The 13,109-nt window shown below is 44.1% G+C and overlaps 1 long non-coding RNA gene across 1 annotated transcript; it reads right to left on the reverse strand.

The window, feature by feature from the left end:
• Nucleotides 1–803: 803 nt before the first annotated feature.
• LOC135326984 (uncharacterized) lies at nucleotides 804–9,491 on the reverse strand. Its single transcript, XR_010387125.1, has 2 exons — nucleotides 9,227–9,491; nucleotides 804–1,104 (listed from the first exon to the last, which is right to left on the reverse strand). It is a non-coding gene; the product is annotated as an uncharacterized LOC135326984 (long non-coding RNA).
• Between the last annotated feature and the right edge of the window lie 3,618 nt (nucleotides 9,492–13,109).

The following is a 13,109-nucleotide window of genomic DNA, read 5'->3' on the forward strand; positions in this document are numbered from 1 at the left end:
AGAAGTCATATGCATCAGCACTCTAGTCCTTGTCAAAACTTAAGTGTTGTGGCAAAGAGGAATTGGAAAGAGAACAATGAAATAACTTAGTGAATATTTAAGGAGAACTTGCACCTAAGAGTAACCACACGGAGAAAAGTGTGAAGGTGCTTAATTTATATTTAAACATGTGACCCATTATCTGACTGTATCTAATGTGGCATCAGGTGCATAGCAAACCATCGGTTTAATCCTATGTGGCCAGTACAGATGCAGTGTTCTGTAGGGTAAACATTACCTAAGCCACTCACTACTTCCACTCCAGTCATCATAAATTTCCACCCCTCAGGGGTACGTATCATGGGTCCGATATAATCTTGCCAAGTACCCCAAAGGACTTTTCCTTCCCTAAGGTTTGCTTGTTGTTGACTTTTGACAAGATACTCTTTCATTTCATTACAAAATCTACAGGTTCTCACTACATGAACTGCTTGTTGCTTAGTAGTCAGCCAACCCTGTCTTGCTGCATGATGATAGAGATCATATGCTCTAGTGTGTCCCAACCATTCATGCAGCCATTTACCTCACCATTCAGTACTCAGGGGGGGAATCCTGACACATTTATACTGGCTAAGTGGTCTGTAACACAGAGTTCCCCCTAGCTTGTGCCCAGGCAATCCACTGACTCACAGCCATGCTGGCTGAAGCAGGGGGTCAGATCCAAAGCTGCAAGGGTTACGTTATGGAAATTAGGCTCACTGGCCACCATAACAGGGTCCGACCCTAGGTTCCCGCTGAGAAGTTCAGAGCCAAATCAAAGCAAATTAAATAATTAAATTTTAATGACACGCGTGCCATAATTACAGCTCGAGCTGGGTGCCTCCGAAGAGGGACCCCGAACAAAGAAATCCCTGGGCAATTATAGCTTTTTCAACTTAAGTTTCCCACCCCTCACGCGGTAGTTCAGATCAATAGTAATTTTTAGGTCTGGGGTCTCCTGCTCCTTATTGGGTCTCATCGTTGTTCCTAGGCAGGCTGTTTTTCTCCCTTATCTTTACCGTTGCGGTTTCTGCTGACGGATGTGCCTTCGTTCCTTGTTGGGTCCTGCCGTTGTCTCTCAAGGTCCTGAGAAGGAGGAGGAGGAGGTGATTCTAAATCATAACAATTAATACTGCCCCAGCAGTGAGAGGAGGCTTTGTCCCTCAAGGTCCTGATGCCCTGCACAGGCCTTATTTCAAAGTCTTGACACCCTCCCTTTTGGAGTGTGAGACACAGGAACGCAGACTGCTTGTAGCTTCCTTATCTTCCCAGCTTGAACCAGCTCTGAGGCCCTTTTCTTACTGGACTAAGTAAAAGTTCATTATTTTATCTAAGTGCAGCCTAAGGCTTCAGCAACTTTAGCTACTCATGCTAAGTTTTATATAAGTTGTGCTAAGCGGCTACCTCTAGACAGTTTCAGTTCGCTATTCTTTAACAGGTTAAACAGTGAGGTTCGCCTAGCCGTGCCTAAGGGTGAGTCAGGCAGGAGCTGCTGGCAGTAAAGAAGAGTAAATGGGCTTGAGTCAGCAGTCAATCTCAAATGCCTCTGAATCAATTGGACGCGCTCCGGTGCCAGCTCAGGGATCGCAAAACCTATGGTCTACATGGGATGGGAATGCATGATAGTGCAATTCTCCTTTCAGGCAGGATAATACAGTCTCCTTCTGTGGACAACTCCCAGTACCTCGAAAGAGCTGGAAGAGCTTCTGTTAGCCCTTGCTGATCCTGCTCTGGGTGCGATTTCCAAGGTAACAGCTCTCTGGAACCTCTGGCAGCAGCCATTGACTACTCCCCAGACTCAGCTCAGAAAGAACAGCAATCTGTTATTCTCTGCCGGTACTGCCCCAAACAGAGCTTTTAAGCTAAGAGCCCCTTTTTGTTAACACACATATATCTAAAAAGACTCCACAAGAACGAATGTAAGTTTTTCATATAAATATGGAGTCTGCATATAGCAAAAAAGAGAGAGAGAAGTAGAAGAAAAGAAGAAAGGAAGGAAAGCAAGGAGGGCCAAACCAGGGACCTTGACTCCACTCACCACAAAACTTAAGGATAGGTATCTCCTCACTTTACTCATATGAGAAAGTGAAGCACTCTCTCTTGCTCTCGCTTGCTCTCTCTCTCACACACACATTTTCTTTCTCTTTTCCTAATGCTTTCAGAGACTTCTATATTTAGTGAGTCATCCTTGCTGTAAATTTCTTTAAATTGTAATTGGATTATCCCAGATTCTGGGAGACTGCTTTGTCAGAGGAATTTCTGGGAATACAGCCCCTGTTTGATAAAATTGAGAGTTGCTAAATTAAGAAAGGACTGACTGAAGGTATGATTCTTTGTTCATAGTAAAAATCCAGCAACTATTTGCAAGGAACCCTATAACAAAATATGTGTGCTTGTACATTCCTGTATTTTATTTCTGTGAAATAAAACTCTGAATGTATCAATACTGTGATCTGTGAGTCTCATTGGGAATTTGGACCTTAGCCTGCATGCTTGCTACCCTCAACCTTAGAGATCCCAAATGTGTAGGCACCATTTGAGCTAATTTCCCCAAATCATTTTCATTTTTGCACTCTGAGTGTGCATGTGGCTCCTAGTCACATGCAAAAGCCCTACATATAACAGGTTGGCCATATTATTCCATTTTGCCGCCGGAGTGGTATTTTTCTGGCATGCTTCTACGTACCCTATAATAATAGGATAGGAGTTAGCAATATCATATATTCGCTCCCAAAATTCCATTCCCCAAACATTTTGATTCCCTATCTGCCAGTTGCATTTTGCCCAGTTTCCTAGCCATTGTGTAGCACCAGCCCAAATGGCATAAGAATCGGTGTATGTGGTCTGTGCACCATTTCTGAGAGCTAGCACTATGACGTAGAGCTCTGCTAATTGAGCAGAACCTTCTATTCATTTGGTTACTGCACGTTTATCAGCTACGGACACAGCAGCAGCTGTTCCTTCCAACTTACCCTGTATTTTACGAGCACTTCTGTCAGTAAACCAGACACCATCTGGCTGACAGGGGTCGAATTCGGGGGCATCTGTGATAGGAGAGCACAGAGGCTCCATGTATTCAATGGGCATTCCTATACACTCTATAACTTCAGTAACTTTGTTCTCCTTAGTTAAACCATCTGCGGTTATGCGACAATGGATATACAGTGCCCATCTTTGTACAGTAGTCTTATGTGCTACCCCTAAAGGCAGTGGCTTACCAGCAAGAATGGGTTTGAGAATGGGTATTGGCACATGCAATTTTATACTCCTTCCTTGGGTCAAGGGTTCAGTTGCTACCAGCCCATCATAAGCTGCTAATAGCACCTTTTCAAAGGGCAAGTAATTGTGCAGAGCATTTTGGCATGATTTGGAGCCAAAAGTAATAGGGCATTCCTTGGAATTGGTAGGACCTTGTTGCCATAGTCCCCACCAATATCCCTTCTCTCCCACCTGGATATGTAGCAAGAGGGGCCACATAGGCCAACATGGATGGGTCCCAGTGATTGATATACACTCATGTTTTCCTTTAAAAGTTCTAGGCTTTTTCCTTCTTCAGGTCCATTCCCTGATTGCATTTTTCTTTAGTAAGTTATAAAGTGGTCAGGCTATTATACTAAATCCTGGAATACGCACCTTCCAAAATCCTAAAGTCCCTAGCACAGCACATAATTCTTTCTTATTTTCAGGGATGGATAATTGTTGGATTTCTTGTAGCACTTCAGCGGGGATTGCTTTTCTCTATCCATCTGACTCCTAAAAAGGTTACTTCCTGACTGGGTCCTTGTTTCTTTTCTTCTGGTACCTCTAACCCAATTGACTGTAAATGTGTTATAATAGTATCCATGGCCTGTTACAGATTTTGCAGAGTGGCCACCTATTAGGACATTGTCTATATATTGTACAACAGTGACCCCTTGTGGTAATTTTAACGTTTCTAGTTCTTTAGCCAATCTCTCATGAGCAATGGTAGGACTATGTTTAAAGCTCTATGGTAAGCAAGTAGAAGTATATTGGAGTCCCTGCCAGGTAAAGGGAAGTTTCTCCCTATCTGCCTCTGGTATTGAGATCATAAAAAAACATATCTTTCACATCTATAGTCGCCATCCATGGAAAGGTGTGTTCATTAAGACAATTGGCTATATCTGTTACACTGTGAACAGCTGCAGTAAGCAGTTCAGTGGTAGCAGTCAGGGCTCTATAATCTACCGTTAGCCGCCACTTGCCATTAGGTTTCTTTACAGGCCATACAGGAGGGGAATGAGACTTGATAACGATACCCCATTCTTCCAGCTGCTTTATCAATTCAGTAACAGGATGGATGGCATCAGAAGGTAACTTGTACTGTGGAATATTAATTAGCTTGCTGTGTGGTAGGAGAGCAGCCATCCGTAACAAACTCACAGTTAAGGGTACATCAATGCAGGGTAAATTGTGGGGCAAAGGGGGTGGTGTCCCCATTTCCCATTTTCCCCATGAGTTCACCCACGACTGGCCCTTCAATACATCCATACCTAAGCTATTGCAGGGACCTAAGAGCAAGGTCAGGTGAACTGCCCATCCATTAGACAGAATTAATTTAGCCTGGACCAGGGGGTGGGTAGTGACTTGTCCATTAACACCTACAATAGAAACCAACTGTTTGCTAAGTGGAGGTTGCCCTTTGCAAGTGTCCTTATTTACCATTGGGATTTGGGCTCCTGTGTCAATAAGGAATGATGTAAAGTAGCAATCATTAACTGCGACCATCATCTTGGGACTTGAATTCTTAGAAGTGGGTGTAGCAGCCACTAGTACTTCCACTGACTCAAGCCCTAGTTTCTCACATGTTCACAGTCTAGATTCAGTGCTGGTAGATTTGGCCATCTCCCCACGCTCACGTTCCTGGTATCCTCTGGCTCCCTAGTCATTACTTTCTTAAATCATTTGTCATCTCCCCCATCCCCTGATCCAGGTCCCAGAGGATTACCATGAGGAGTTAATGAGGGAAACCTGGCCAATTGCTGTAAAACAGGAGTTGGCAACCCATTTAACTCTTTATCTAAACACAATTTCCATAATTTCTTACCTTCGGTAGTGACTGAGGGTGCTCCCCAATTTCCCCGTTTTGATTTCTCCGTTTGCATAGGGACAGGCTGGCTCTTTCCCATTGCATTTACTTTAGCTGATGTTCTCCACTGGCTTTTATCTTTGGTGATGTATAGTGGTAAATCAGCTAACATACATTGGAGAATCTCTTGGAAGGTGTTGCCATTTAAGCCTGCCTTAACAGATAAGGCTAATGATTTCAACACTCCCTCTGCTCCATTTACTATGGGGCAGAGATGTCCTGGCTCACAAATAACCATCCAGGGATTTAGTTAAGTGGGAGGAGGCTGTCTGGCACCTGGGGCAATGGGTGCTGGTCCTTCCAATCCAGCTAAAATGGCAATTTTCAGCAAGGCAGTTTGTAAACTGGCTGCTGAGTTCCATGGCCATGCACTTTTTCCCCCACAATCAGTAGGATGTAAAGCGTGTCCCCAACGTAAAGCGCAAGTCCATAAAGAACTTGTAATATTGGGCCCTGCAGTATCTAACAGTATTCCTGAACCTAATGCTAATGATGGAGCTTCATCTGGGGTAAGATAGAGCTGGTTGGCTCTGGCTGTCCAGATTGGTGCTAGCCATCCCACAGGTGTTGAGCTTGGTATCTCCCCTCCAGATCTCTTAATTCTAAGTCAGTAAACCCTGTAGTAGTTGTTACAGGAGGCAGGTGGGTTTTGTGCCCCCATGGGTGCACCCTGTTGTTCAGTCTTGATTACTGGTGCCAAGAGGACAGGAAGAGAAGAAACATCCCCTTCATCACCTGGCCTTGAGGGACGAGAGTCAGAGTCCAATAGACCCCAGATATCCCCATCCCAATCGTCATTGTACATGGCGCAACAGACTTTAACTGGGTCTACTGTAGTAGCTTCCGGCAACCTTCTCCTGCACCCCTCAGCTGGGGCTGGAGTTTTGACTCAAGCAATTTATTTTGCATTTCTAATTGTCTACACTTTACCTCCCACGTATTCTTTCCATTTTTCTCCTCCTCATTCTCTTTTTTCAATCATATGAACTCCCCCTTCAATTCATCAATCTTATCAGTGGCTGCTCTAAGACAAGTGCCTAGTAGCCAGCACAGAGCATCTTTCCCTTTTCTCTTCTTTAGCTTACAAGAAGCTCGCCATCAAACTCATGCCAAATTCCTTCAGCATTCATGCAGTGGCTCTCAACCCAGGACAGAGTTTTGCCGACCCTCTTTCTCAAATTTATCTGCCAGCTGTTGCCATTCACTCTTTAGTTTTTCATTTGTGGCCATCACACACACACACTCTACATCCACATGTGAACAATTGCCCCAATTGGCACAGCAAATAACTTTGTACCTGCCAACAGAACACGTCCAAAAGAGATCCCACTTTTTACACCAATAATATGTCATGGTTTGTTTTGATCTCTCAAATTTACAGGACAGTGTACTGTGTGAAACAAACTTTATTTTTACAAGCTCATTAGGTAAAAAACCAAACAAACAAGGGGTTAATCCCTTCTCTATAGACTAGCCTAAATTGTTAATCCTCTAGTTTCTTAAATCACTAGTTCACTAATTTGCACACTTATGAGCAAAATAGCTACCTAACCATTGGTGAGAGTGCTCATCCTTCCTCCTCCGTCACGATGTGGGCATCCCCTGAATTGCACCGGGGAGCACGAGAGCCTCAGCAGTCCAGCTGCTGTTGAATCCGCTTCAAAGGCTGTTTAGGTGAGCTGATGTATTTGTACCTTTGTACCTTCCTACCTTTGGTCTACACCATCCCTATTGATCGTTTCAGTTACTGGGCAAGATCTTGCTTAATTCCAAAGAGTTTCAGTCTTATCAGGTGTTAACAAGCAGTTATTTATCTGCAAGGATAGCAGACCTCATTCTTTCTGTCCTTGAGTAGCTGGTGTATGTGTTGCTCTCGCTTCAGCCTAATGGTGCTGCTCCCAGCAGACACCAGGCCATAGCATGAGCTCTGTATTAGGCCCAAAGCCTGAGCAGGAGTCGAGTGAACAGTCGCAGACAACACATGCACACATGTATGTGCATGATTTTTACCTCTGATCACAGTTCAAAACAATAATAATCCCCTCCCCCCCCCCCCCCCAAAAAAAAAACCATGGGCAAAAACACCCAAAACTCAATTTGGCAGGTAATTAATCCGAAAGATGACTGCCAAACAGAAACATAGTTAGCAAAGTAGTGAAAGCAGCACATCTCTGTAGGATCAATAATGTGAAGGAAGCTCTCCTCACTTAGAATCCAAATAATCATCAAAAGAAAAGTAAGGGGGCTCATTACTATGACAAAAGTTAAATTCCATGCAGAAACGTCTTTAAACAATTAATCCAAAACTTCAACAGCTTCTCTCTACCCCCTTGCCTACATATTCTAATCAAATGGCATTCAAACCATTTACCCCCCCCTCAGAAATTTGTCAGCAAGCAGTGAAGAAGCAATCCTTTCTTTAAATTGATATCCACTTAAAACTTCACAGAGAACTAGATGGCGCAGTTGCATTTCTTTCAGTTGCAGATTCTATTTAGGCCATCAAAAATGACCCAAATTTATTATCAACTTGTTCAGTGACTTATGTTCTCAGTAGATATATATACAAATATTAACAAAAACATGCTATCTCAGTTTGTATCTTTGTTGACAGTCTATGCACTAAAGAGTAAATGAATATTGGGGAAAAGCTCTCAAATGTATCCATTATTTCTCTCTCTTGTCAAATGTTTCTCTCTTGTCAAAATGTTTGTTCTGACAGATCAGTATGCAGAAGCTGGGAATGGCACAGTATTATACCTGTGGTGCAGATAAACAGATAATTCCGGTATTTCAGTATCCAGTAGCCTGGTATCTTTGCAAGTTTTTCATATCAAAACCTTTGTTCTGATATGTTTTTACTCTATTGTTACAAGTTTGTGACAAATATTTGAGATAGCGATGAAGACGTGAAATTATAGAGGTCGAGTACCAGTTTAAAAGTCTCCTTAGTACATTTTTATTCTATATCAAGTTGTGGATATAAAAGTTTGGGAAGTTATTTGATTTATACACAAGAAATGTCATTTTAAACAAGAATGTTATTACTTCATCTAAGATTTTATTCTTATGGTAAAGCTTATACTATATCTTTAATACTGAAAAACAGTTTAACCTATGAGAAAGACAGTGGAACAGAGGTGGAAAAAACAGTCTGACAATTTCTCAAATTAATATTAATTAATTTTAAGTTTCTGACATTAAAAAGCATGAATATTTTATGAACAGTGCAATGAGTGTGTAAGAGTGATTTACATTTTGAACAGCCAGCCCCAGAAGCTGTCAAAGGCACAAGATGATGGAAAAGAATTATTTAGCAGATCCCTGCTGGAAAGGCACAGTGTCCTTTTCTGTTACAGCAAAGCTGTCCAGAGCAGAGCAGCAGCCCCTTAGCGGGCACCAAAACGCTCACTTGGAAGAAGGCATGCATCCAAGTGTTTGGGATGGCTTGTAGGCATGCAGAGCTCTGACCTAAAGACTAAAGCTCCCTCGGGGATTTAATTGCCATTTTCTAAAGTGCGGATTCTGGGCTGGAAATGCAACCTCGTCCTTGCACAGCACGAGCAGTGCCTGCGTGCTGGCCCTCGCGTACCCTCTATGAACGTGATACGGCAATCGGTAGCTCCTTCGTGGCAGGAGGACATTCATTACAACAACCCTGCCGTTGCTGGAGAAAAACAACCTCCCCCTCCGTTATGGTAATTCACCTGCAGCTGTTTCCGAGGAGCTGCGCCGCGGGGAGGGGGGGGAACCCCAAACCCTGCTGTTTTACTCGATGCACTTGGGGGGGGGGGGGGAGGGGACGACATAAGGAGAGGAAAACTCCTGTAGGTGACTTTTTCCTCGCTGTCTCGTTCCCCTCTCCCGGGCGGCAAGGGAAAGGGGGTTAAAGAAACGAGGCGATGGGTGGATTTCGGTCGGTCCCCCGGCAGCGGAAATGACTGTGCATCTTACTCTCCCCCTCCCTGGGCCGCGTGAAGAATTGCCTTCGTGTGCTAGCAGCCATCAAGGGTGCTACCTCCCCGTGCAACCCTGGCATTGTCGGAGGAGGAGACCCAAGCCACGTTAGCAAGCGCCCCCCACCCCAGACCCCGCACTCACCCAGCAACACGGTGAATATCGTGCTGAGCTAGAGCCAGCTGTTCTTCAAGAGACCTTTGCAGTCACACCCCTTCTTGTTCTTCTTCATCATGGTGGAAAGGGTGTTGCTGTCCTTCCGCGAGGACTGGAGGTGCTGGGAGGAGGCAGAACTTGTGGAGTATGGCTTGGTCTCCGCTTCCCCTGTGGCTCTGCAGATCCACCCTGGGCTCCACTCTTGCCACCGCTCTGTTCCGTGCTGCAGATTGCTCACGTAGGAGGAGGAGAGGAAGAGGCGTGGGGTGGGAGGGAGCAGTGTAGACACACCTGGCAACCGGAGCGCCTTCCCTCTCGCCTCCCCAGCCTGCCCTCTGCCCGTGCCCGCACTCCCCTACCTGTCTGCCGGGCTGGGTCAAGCTCGGGTTGTTGACTGGTGGGGGGGAAGAAGCTGGATTTCTTTGCCCAGAAGAGCCTGCTTTCTGACTCCTGTTCCCTTCTCCCTGATGTTCACAGTAACGCTTCACTTTTCCAAAGCCTTTTTGTCTTCCGGAGGTAGCATAGGGAGAGCCAGCTTCCTCATATAGCCATGGGGGTGAGGATTAGGGGAGGAGAGGAGGATTGGGGAGCAGAAGTCACAGAGGCACAAAAGCATGACTCCAGAGAGTAAGCAGAAGGGCCCTTCTAAGGACAGGTCTCCTCCATCTGAAAGGTGTCCACAGGGCAGATTGGACATGCTGGAGGGTCATGTCCTCCCCCCTCTCCCAGAGTTACCTTAGGAACATCATCCCTTTAACCCTTCCAACATAAGGCATTGGCCTCCTTGGGAAAGAAAACAAGAAGCTTCATCCTTTGTTCTTAACGTGCATATTTTACTACTTGCACATGTTTTCCCGTATCCTGTTTGTGCAACTACACCACAAGTCTCCGTTTGTCCCTTTGTGGTTGCTATGTGGTTGCATATTATTTATATACCTGTGCCTAGCTGTGTTACAAAATGCTCATATGTTGTTGCTGGTTATGCTATTAGCAGTGTTGCAATGTTACAAAATGCTTATATGCTGTTGTCAGTTATGCTATTTTAGTGTGCTTATGACTGGGATCAAGGCAAGCAAATATTAATTATATCCTGCTTAGTGTGCTTCTACTTTATGGGTGCAAGAGGCCTCTGCTTTGGCTGCACTAAAGATTGAATTCATTTTATTGTATTGATTTGATCAGTTCTAAGACATACACAGGCAAAATTTGCATGACTTTGACCGTGCTGACCAGATAACAAAGCCCTGGAGTAGATTATCAAAGGATGTTGTAGAATCCCCATCACACATACCTCTCCATATGGATTTGTCTGTCCTGGATGGCACACTGGGGATAAAGGCAGACATAAGTCTCTACCAGATTACTATCAACCTCGATGAGAAAAGGAATAACATTGAAATCCACCTGAATGAGAAGCCAGAGCCAGTATTTTTCCCAAACGTTCAAACATAAAGTTAGTTTCATAAATGTATTTTTGAAATCCAAAATAAAAGTAGCTTTATCTTTCAGATGTGTTGAGCACCTGTAGTAAGTTGCCTGCTTTTGTTAAAAATCTCATCCCAATTACCATCAGGCAAATTTAAATTAAAAAAAAGAAAGATATACCTTTCTGAATATGAAGCCTAGTGGTAAAAAAGAAGCAGATGAATAAGTGTCACATTAGTTTAATTAAATCAGAAAATATTATACACTGCTTAAAAGGAAAATTGGCATATGTGGAGAGAGCACCTGCGGGAGATCTGGCGAGGAGCCAGTGACTGGCAGAGGACGTGGTAGCAGCCCCAGAGTGTGCTCTCTACCCACTGACCGAATGCCCGTCAGGGCCAGGCATGCATATTCCGCTTTGTCAGCAGTGTCCAGCTGCTTCCCAGCCAGCAGCTACTCAAGCTTAGCACAGCTGAGATAAGGAAATAGCTCTAGCAGATTTAAGGGGCCCTTGGGATACAACGAGGTGGGTCCCGCCTGGACGCCCGACCCGTGCGTCCAGCAGCCGCCCATCGGCGACCCCTCGGTGCGGTTCCCGGGGCTCCCCGTGCAGCTTGGAGTCTAAGGCCTTCATTAAATCTACCCCGTTTAACCCCTCGCGTGCCTCGAGTGTCTCTCTACACTGGTATCTGACCCTCCTTTTCCTGCCTTGCGGTCACAGCATACCACCATGTTACAGAGCCAAAGAGCAAAGAAAAAATAAACAAATGTAAAGTAGTCAGGAAACTACATGACTACTTCCATTTTTTGCTATGGGAATGTGGCAAAGTATGAATTAGCATCAAAGTAGGGCAGATAGAAAAAAGTACATGAGGTTTCAGAGGAGCAGGATCAGGGCCACCCAATACAGAGCTGCTCTGGTTCTCACTGCCATGCAATGTCATCATTTTTTGCCTTGTGTACCAGGTATCTCAGACTTCACTGCAGTGTAAGTAAAAGAAAGATTTGGTTGGGGCTTTTGGTGCCTTTGCACAGTAGCAATGATATCAGTTGCAAGGGAATGGGGACTTGGGCCTTCTTCCTTTTTATTTCTGTGTATATACTTTCACATGTATGCCCACTTAAAATTTACTCCCTTTTTTTCTTTCGAACTGTCCTAATGAGTTAGAGGAAATAACCCTTTGAAACTGCAATTCAATGGTTCCTGAAAATAACAATTAAAATTTAGTTGGAGCTTACCTCTTCCTCTTAGGGAGTTATATTAAATTCTAGATCACTTTTAATTTTTACTCTGGTGTGTTCTTGTTCCCACTGAGGTATATGTGAATACTGCCACAGATTTCAACGAAAGCTGGAGCAGACCCTACCTATCTGACAATTAAAAGAATTCCCACCAGTGGGAAATGTTTTGAATTTTTTCTTTCCTTATTTAAGTAGTATAAAAATTTCATACAGAGCTTATATGCTTGGCTGACTGCAGATCTTTTACACTGGAAGGAAATAGGAAGGCAGAGTGGGAAGGTAGCAGAAAAATGTATTTCATAATAGAAATTTAAGTGGTAGCTATGTGCTATTTATGAAGGATTGGAGAAAAGCCATACTCTGAAAGTCAAGGGCAGATATGTTTTACAAAGTCCAACAGTTCTCACTTGCATAGAAAGTGTTATGAAATAGCTATGAAGTGGGAGAAAATGTTGTCTAAAAGCCAGCAGCTATGTAAAACCAGGTACATATTATGGCAGCCATTTTTTAAAAATGCTTCCCTTTTCTTAGTTATTCAGTCAGTTAAGTGCCCATGAAAAGAGCTAGACTGATACCATTAGAAACAGTTTCCCTTCCTAGTTACAAAAAAGGTCACAGGATGGGCATCAACAATACATGTTTCTCACAGCATCCTGCTCTTGTCCTATATGAGAGAGTCTTCTGGTAGTAACAAGAAAGCAATTAATTTTCCATGTTGATTCAAATTTTTTTCAGTTTCTATAAATCATTTAAAAAACCCTGGCAATTAATACCAGTCTGGTAGTGATGGGGTTTGTATGTGATGGAGATCCCTTCATAAGCATTGTGTTAAGGCTTAGATTCAATAACCAGTTTTTAAATAGTCATGAAAAGTCATAAGGCTGATGTCCCCAGGTGATGGACAGGTCCAGATGGAAGTAAGATAGGATCAGGTAGATAGAGAAGATAAATATGTCTGCAATCTGAAGTAAAGGATGACCATTTGATCTCTTCAGTCACTGCCAGGGAGCAGTAAGGGCAGGCTGCTCTGCAAGGGCAGGCAAGCTGGGAGCTGAGGGTGGCAGTGAGGCAGGCAGGGGCAGTGGCCTCACCGGCAGGGTGCAGTCCCACAGCACCTGAGCAAGGAGAGCAGAGCAGGTCCAGTGATGGTAACCATGGTCAGCTGCAGTTCAGTAATGGTCAGGCAAGTCCATAGTGATCAGGC

The sequence above is a fragment of the Dromaius novaehollandiae genome, unplaced genomic scaffold (genome assembly GCF_036370855.1).
Source record: "Dromaius novaehollandiae isolate bDroNov1 unplaced genomic scaffold, bDroNov1.hap1 HAP1_SCAFFOLD_93, whole genome shotgun sequence".
Taxonomy (NCBI): domain Eukaryota; kingdom Metazoa; phylum Chordata; class Aves; order Casuariiformes; family Dromaiidae; genus Dromaius; species Dromaius novaehollandiae.